The sequence below is a fragment of the Brassica oleracea genome, chromosome C8 (assembly GCF_000695525.1).
Source record: "Brassica oleracea var. oleracea cultivar TO1000 chromosome C8, BOL, whole genome shotgun sequence".
In the NCBI taxonomy this organism is placed as follows: domain Eukaryota; kingdom Viridiplantae; phylum Streptophyta; class Magnoliopsida; order Brassicales; family Brassicaceae; genus Brassica; species Brassica oleracea.
The window spans coordinates 22,185,191-22,193,396 of NC_027755.1; positions in this window are offsets into that span (position 1 = coordinate 22,185,191).

An 8,206-nucleotide genomic window follows, 5' to 3' on the forward strand; every position below is an offset into this window, starting at 1 on the left:
CTAAGATAGCCATTGGACTTGCTAGTTATGATTGCTTTCATATTATTTAACCAAATACATTTGATGTTTGAATTGTGTTAAGTAAATGAACATTCATCTAGACATAGAGTTTGTTTAGGATTGTGTCCAAGCTTAAGGTTAATAGATTGATTGATCGTTTGCCATCTTTAGTTCGAAACTTGATCACCCGAGGTCTAATCCCTATATCCATGAGTTCTCTTTTCCAATAGTTAAGAAAATATCATTTAGTTATTTCTTTTAATGAGTCATAGTTTAAAAACTCATCTAAATCATTGGTTGCACTTAGATTAAGTGATACTTGCATTCTTGGTGCTTTGATATTTCTCAGAACTGGTTCGATAATCATTTATACTACAGCATTTGTTTTAGGAGCCTTGAAAACTCCTAACATCACTGGTGATGCCTTCAAAGAAAACAATCAAACCGATCTAAAACTAGTCTAATCAAATCAATCTAAGATCACTGATATCTTCTTTTTACTTTTATGTCGCGAAATCGCAAGCAAACTGGAACCTAACTTCAAGTTTTGTTGCACCAAATGGATCAAATTTTTTGTGGTCCCGATATGAAGACCTCAAATCGAGTAAACCCAAAAACCAAAACTTCTAAAAAAGCAGAGGATGAGGTTTAGAACATTAGTTGGATCGTTATGGTGAACACTGGAAAGTCTGGAATGTCAATTATATCTCGAGATCGACCAACAAGACCGTACCTACAGCAATTTGAAAAGGCATATAGGCCTTGGGAGTTGGGGCCCAAGGATCCTCTAACTACCAAAATCATTTTTATATGGTTGTTTTTTGGATGAAATATCAAATTTATTGATCAATATGGTAGAACATTTACAGTAGATCTATAGAAAACTCTATAAAGAGAAAAAAATCAAAAGAATAAAAGAATTGGCTGCTGAGAAAAACTAATGTGTTGCAAACCATCTTTTGAGCAATTCCTCCGGTCTATGATTTCTAGTGTATCGAAGAGATGATATACGATTATGTATGCCGGTATAAGCTTATCAATACTAGGCGAGATTCCTTCGACTGTTCAAAAATTCTCTCCATGTTTTTTAGAGTTTCGTTCTCTACGCGAGATTTATATAGTGCTTAACTTATTCTTTTAGTTAGATTTTTATATGAATTTGAGTTTTACTTGTGTTTAAAATAATTAGTTTTGTGATAAAATTTGTTGTGTTTTAAATAATATAAAGATCTACTTAAAAATAATTAAGTCGTCCGATAAGTCGTCCAGCTGGGAAGACTTTCCAGACGCCTTATTATAAGTCGTCTAATAAGTCGTCCAGATGGAAGACTTTCCAGACGACTTAATTAAGTCGTCCGATAAGTCGTCCAGCTGGGAAGACTTTCCAGACGCCTTATTATAAGTCGTCTAATAAGTCGTCCAGATGGAAGACTTTCCAGACGACTTAATTAAGTCGTCCGATAAGTCGTCCAGCTGGGAAGACTTTCCAGACGCCTTATTATAAGTCGTCTAATAAGTCGTCCAGATGGAAGACTTTCCAGACGACTTAATTAAGTCGTCCGATAAGTCGTCCAGCTGGGAAGACTTTCCAGACGCCTTATTATAAGTCGTCTAATAAGTCGTCCAGATGGAAGACTTTCCAGACGACTTAATTAAGTCGTCCGATAAGTCGTCCAGCTGGGAAGACTTTCCAGACGCCTTATTATAAGTCGTCTAATAAGTCGTCCAGATGGAAGACTTTCCAGACGACTTAATTAAGTCGTCCGATAAGTCGTCCAGCTGGGAAGACTTTCCAGACGCCTTATTATAAGTCGTCTAATAAGTCGTCCAGATGGAAGACTTTCCAGACGACTTAATTAAGTCGTCCGATAAGTCGTCCAGCTGGGAAGACTTTCCAGACGCCTTATTATAAGTCGTCTAATAAGTCGTCCAGATGGAAGACTTTCCAGACGACTTAATTAAGTCGTCCGATAAGTCGTCCAGCTGGGAAGACTTTCCAGACGCCTTATTATAAGTCGTCTAATAAGTCGTCCAGATGGAAGACTTTCCAGACGACTTAATTAAGTCGTCCGATAAGTCGTCCAGCTGGGAAGACTTTCCAGACGCCTTATTATAAGTCGTCTAATAAGTCGTCCAGATGGAAGACTTTCCAGACGACTTAATTAAGTCGTCCGATAAGTCGTCCAGCTGGGAAGACTTTCCAGACGCCTTATTATAAGTCGTCTAATAAGTCGTCCAGATGGAAGACTTTCCAGACGACTTAATTAAGTCGTCCGATAAGTCGTCCAGCTGGGAAGACTTTCCAGACGCCTTATTATAAGTCGTCTAATAAGTCGTCCAGATGGAAGACTTTCCAGACGACTTAATTAAGTCGTCCGATAAGTCGTCCAGCTGGGAAGACTTTCCAGACGCCTTATTATAAGTCGTCTAATAAGTCGTCCAGATGGAAGACTTTCCAGACGACTTAATTAAGTCGTCCGATAAGTCGTCCAGCTGGGAAGACTTTCCAGACGCCTTATTATAAGTCGTCTAATAAGTCGTCCAGATGGAAGACTTTCCAGACGACTTAATTAAGTCGTCCGATAAGTCGTCCAGCTGGGAAGACTTTCCAGACGCCTTATTATAAGTCGTCTAATAAGTCGTCCAGATGGAAGACTTTCCAGACGACTTAATTAAGTCGTCCGATAAGTCGTCCAGCTGGGAAGACTTTCCAGACGCCTTATTATAAGTCGTCTAATAAGTCGTCCAGATGGAAGACTTTCCAGACGACTTAATTAAGTCGTCCGATAAGTCGTCCAGCTGGGAAGACTTTCCAGACGCCTTATTATAAGTCGTCTAATAAGTCGTCCAGATGGAAGACTTTCCAGACGACTTAATTAAGTCGTCCGATAAGTCGTCCAGCTGGGAAGACTTTCCAGACGCCTTATTATAAGTCGTCTAATAAGTCGTCCAGATGGAAGACTTTCCAGACGACTTAATTAAGTCGTCCGATAAGTCGTCCAGCTGGGAAGACTTTCCAGACGCCTTATTATAAGTCGTCTAATAAGTCGTCCAGATGGAAGACTTTCCAGACGACTTAATTAAGTCGTCCGATAAGTCGTCCAGCTGGGAAGACTTTCCAGACGCCTTATTATAAGTCGTCTAATAAGTCGTCCAGATGGAAGACTTTCCAGACGACTTAATTAAGTCGTCCGATAAGTCGTCCAGCTGGGAAGACTTTCCAGACGCCTTATTATAAGTCGTCTAATAAGTCGTCCAGATGGAAGACTTTCCAGACGACTTAATTAAGTCGTCCGATAAGTCGTCCAGCTGGGAAGACTTTCCAGACGCCTTATTATAAGTCGTCTAATAAGTCGTCCAGATGGAAGACTTTCCAGACGACTTAATTAAGTCGTCCGATAAGTCGTCCAGCTGGGAAGACTTTCCAGACGCCTTATTATAAGTCGTCTAATAAGTCGTCCAGATGGAAGACTTTCCAGACGACTTAATTAAGTCGTCCGATAAGTCGTCCAGCTGGGAAGACTTTCCAGACGCCTTATTATAAGTCGTCTAATAAGTCGTCCAGATGGAAGACTTTCCAGACGACTTAATTAAGTCGTCCGATAAGTCGTCCAGCTGGGAAGACTTTCCAGACGCCTTATTATAAGTCGTCTAATAAGTCGTCCAGATGGAAGACTTTCCAGACGACTTAATTAAGTCGTCCGATAAGTCGTCCAGCTGGGAAGACTTTCCAGACGCCTTATTATAAGTCGTCTAATAAGTCGTCCAGATGGAAGACTTTCCAGACGACTTAATTAAGTCGTCCGATAAGTCGTCCAGCTGGGAAGACTTTCCAGACGCCTTATTATAAGTCGTCTAATAAGTCGTCCAGATGGAAGACTTTCCAGACGACTTAATTAAGTCGTCCGATAAGTCGTCCAGCTGGGAAGACTTTCCAGACGCCTTATTATAAGTCGTCTAATAAGTCGTCCAGATGGAAGACTTTCCAGACGACTTAATTAAGTCGTCCGATAAGTCGTCCAGCTGGGAAGACTTTCCAGACGCCTTATTATAAGTCGTCTAATAAGTCGTCCAGATGGAAGACTTTCCAGACGACTTAATTAAGTCGTCCGATAAGTCGTCCAGCTGGGAAGACTTTCCAGACGCCTTATTATAAGTCGTCTAATAAGTCGTCCAGATGGAAGACTTTCCAGACGACTTAATTAAGTCGTCCGATAAGTCGTCCAGCTGGGAAGACTTTCCAGACGCCTTATTATAAGTCGTCTAATAAGTCGTCCAGATGGAAGACTTTCCAGACGACTTAATTAAGTCGTCCGATAAGTCGTCCAGCTGGGAAGACTTTCCAGACGCCTTATTATAAGTCGTCTAATAAGTCGTCCAGATGGAAGACTTTCCAGACGACTTAATTAAGTCGTCCGATAAGTCGTCCAGCTGGGAAGACTTTCCAGACGCCTTATTATAAGTCGTCTAATAAGTCGTCCAGATGGAAGACTTTCCAGACGACTTAATTAAGTCGTCCGATAAGTCGTCCAGCTGGGAAGACTTTCCAGACGCCTTATTATAAGTCGTCTAATAAGTCGTCCAGATGGAAGACTTTCCAGACGACTTAATTAAGTCGTCCGATAAGTCGTCCAGCTGGGAAGACTTTCCAGACGCCTTATTATAAGTCGTCTAATAAGTCGTCCAGATGGAAGACTTTCCAGACGACTTAATTAAGTCGTCCGATAAGTCGTCCAGCTGGGAAGACTTTCCAGACGCCTTATTATAAGTCGTCTAATAAGTCGTCCAGATGGAAGACTTTCCAGACGACTTAATTAAGTCGTCCGATAAGTCGTCCAGCTGGGAAGACTTTCCAGACGCCTTATTATAAGTCGTCTAATAAGTCGTCCAGATGGAAGACTTTCCAGACGACTTAATTAAGTCGTCCGATAAGTCGTCCAGCTGGGAAGACTTTCCAGACGCCTTATTATAAGTCGTCTAATAAGTCGTCCAGATGGAAGACTTTCCAGACGACTTAATTAAGTCGTCCGATAAGTCGTCCAGCTGGGAAGACTTTCCAGACGCCTTATTATAAGTCGTCTAATAAGTCGTCCAGATGGAAGACTTTCCAGACGACTTATAATAAGTCGTCTGCGCAGTCTTTTGGATTGAAGTAAATACCTGACTCAAGATAGCAGCTTTCATTGATCTGCGGCCTCTGCTGCCCTCGTAAGCCAGTATCGGTGGAGACGGACTGTCTGCTCTGGGACCACCAATACTAGCACCCAATTCCGGCATAGCTGTGTACGTCTAGACCTGAAGAACTTGTATAAACCCATCCACGGTGTAACAGCCAGCAATTTCTTTGTTCCACAAAGAGTCCATCAGCACCTTAAACGCGACTCTCCCCCATGGATAATTCTCAAACCGTTCTAAATCCATCACTAGCCTTGCCAGAGTAGATCGTGTAGCGGTTGAAAACTTTCTCCCTTCAATGAATCCAGTGAAGATGGAGAGGTACGCGAGCCGCTTGCGATCTTCCCTGGACCAATCCCCGCATCTCTTCAGTGCTGCTATTATCTGATCAGTAGTTGGCCCAGCTTCCAGATGAACTCCCAGCATCCCCCAGAAAGAAACCATCTCTGGGGTAACGTCACATTTTGGTGTCTCAAGGTCCTCGATGTACTCGCAGTTTAGACCAGTGAGGTTTTCAAACTCTAACAGTGAAAACCTCAAAGGTTCTGGACCAACGAGAGACCACATCTCATACTTCTTCTTAATGTCCAGCTTGAAACTGAGCATGTAGTGAACCAGCCTTGAAGCCCAACCAAATCCCTGCTCCTTGAACTTGATGAAAACTCCCAAACTCGACTCCTTGAGCTCTTCAAATTCGTCATCAGTAAGAGCTTTCCTAAGAGCAGTATGCAACTTGCTGTTATCCGTATGATACGAAATGCTATTGTGGGCTTCTGGTTCTTCCCCTGATGTGTATAACCTACGGGGGAGTTCTGGAATATCCATCCTTTTTGTCTGCAAAATAATCAAAGACAACAATATAAGTCCAGACGACTTAGTAGACGACTTAAATTACTTACAAGTCTTCCAGTCGCAGAAGGAGTTGGAGTACTCGTCATTGCGGTTATAGATCTGAAAAAATAAACGTGAAACGGTGAGAATGAGTAAATTGATAGAGACAACGTTTTATGTTCATCTTTTCCTCGAGATTGATGACTTAGCGGCGTTAGGGTTTACAGAGAAACGGCGCTAAGGTTTACAGAGAAGAAGCGGCGGCGCTAGGGTTTAGAAGAAGCGGCGGCGCTAGTGTTTAGAACGTTGGTGACCACGGTGGCGAGGGCGACGGTTTGTTCGGAAATAGTGGAATCGGCGGCGCTAGGGTTTAGAGGAATCGGCGCGGCTAGGGTTAGAAGAAGCTGCGGCGACAACGGTGAGAATGAAGTGAGATAGATAGCCGATGTTGAGAACGATGGTTTGTTCGGAAATCGTGGGAATTCGAAATCGCCTTTGAGAGGGAGAACTGTTAGGGTTTCTGAATTTCGCGAAAAATGAAACAAAAAAAATAAAAATCACCTTATATATTGGGTAAATAATCCGGTTAGCTTTAAAATTACATTGGTAAACTTTAAGGTTTGGTCCGGTTTAGACGACTTATTCTGGCTGATAATGTACAACAGACGACTTAATATTTAGTCGTCTGTTTTCAGACGACAAAATATTAAGTCGTCCTAGACCCTAAAATGAACCCCTAAACTAAAATGACTAGATTAACTAACTAACCACGTTATAAAATCAAATTATACTTAAATAGTGTTTACTATACACAGAAATGAACACGCATAAGTAATTTTAAAAATTTTCAAAAACGGTTTTAATGCTTTCCAAAATCTAACCCTAAGAACACATACAATACTACAACATATGTTGATGAAACATAAACTAAAGAATATCATGACTCACTACTTTCACTCATCTATGCTGAAAACAATTGAAATTTGTTATATCTTAATTTATACCTCCTAAGACATATGTTAATTACATAATTCCCATTTTTCACTTATCAAAATATTTTTTACAAAATTTTTAAATTATGTTTAAGACTAACTGTCCAGACGACTTTCAGTTAAGTCGTCTGGACGACTTATTTTCAAGTCGTCTAAACAGACGACTTTCAGTTAAGTCGTCTGGACGACTTATTTTCAAGTCGTCTAAACAGACGACTTTCAGTTAAGTCGTCTGGACGACTTATTTTCAAGTCGTCTAAACAGACGACTTTCAGTTAAGTCGTCTGGACGACTTATTTTCAAGTCGTCTAAACAGACGACTTTCAGTTAAGTCGTCTGGACGACTTATTTTCAAGTCGTCTAAACAGACGACTTTCAGTTAAGTCGTCTGGACGACTTATTTTCAAGTCGTCTAAACAGACGACTTTCAGTTAAGTCGTCTGGACGACTTATTTTCAAGTCGTCTAAACAGACGACTTTCAGTTAAGTCGTCTGGACGACTTATTTTCAAGTCGTCTAAACAGACGACTTTCAGTTAAGTCGTCTGGACGACTTATTTTCAAGTCGTCTAAACAGACGACTTTCAGTTAAGTCGTCTGGACGACTTATTTTCAAGTCGTCTAAACAGACGACTTGCGAGGGGTAGAAACGTAAAAAAAATTCCGTTTTTTTGTTTGGTCACAAGGGGATATTTGTAATTTCAATAGCCTTTTAGGTTACTTTTGCCTTTGATCCAAGTTGGAGTATTGTTTTGGGTTTGACTCCAAGTTTTGAGTCACACTTGGCAATTCTCCCTAAAAACTACAAACATTTGACTCATATTTTCCTTATTTATTTTCCATGCTATGAGTCAGACTCATTTTCAAATTTATTAGACAGGTAAAAAAATTATAAATTTATTTTATTGTTTTACTATATTTAGTCAAACCTCTATTTTGTTATATTATCAATATTTTAATTCAAAGATTAATCCTTGTTTTTTATATTACAAATTTAAAAGTTTTGGGTCATGCTTTAAATTTTTGTACTTTTATAAGAATATGGTAAAAAAAAATGTTTGGGTAATATTTTTTTGAAACACTATAATATATAATATATTTTTGTAAAAATTGAAGTAAAAAGATTTTGTAAAATGCAATAGTGTTTTTAAAACTCGCCTCTGGCCTCTACAAGTCGGCACTGTCGACCAACATGTACGTCCTATAAAA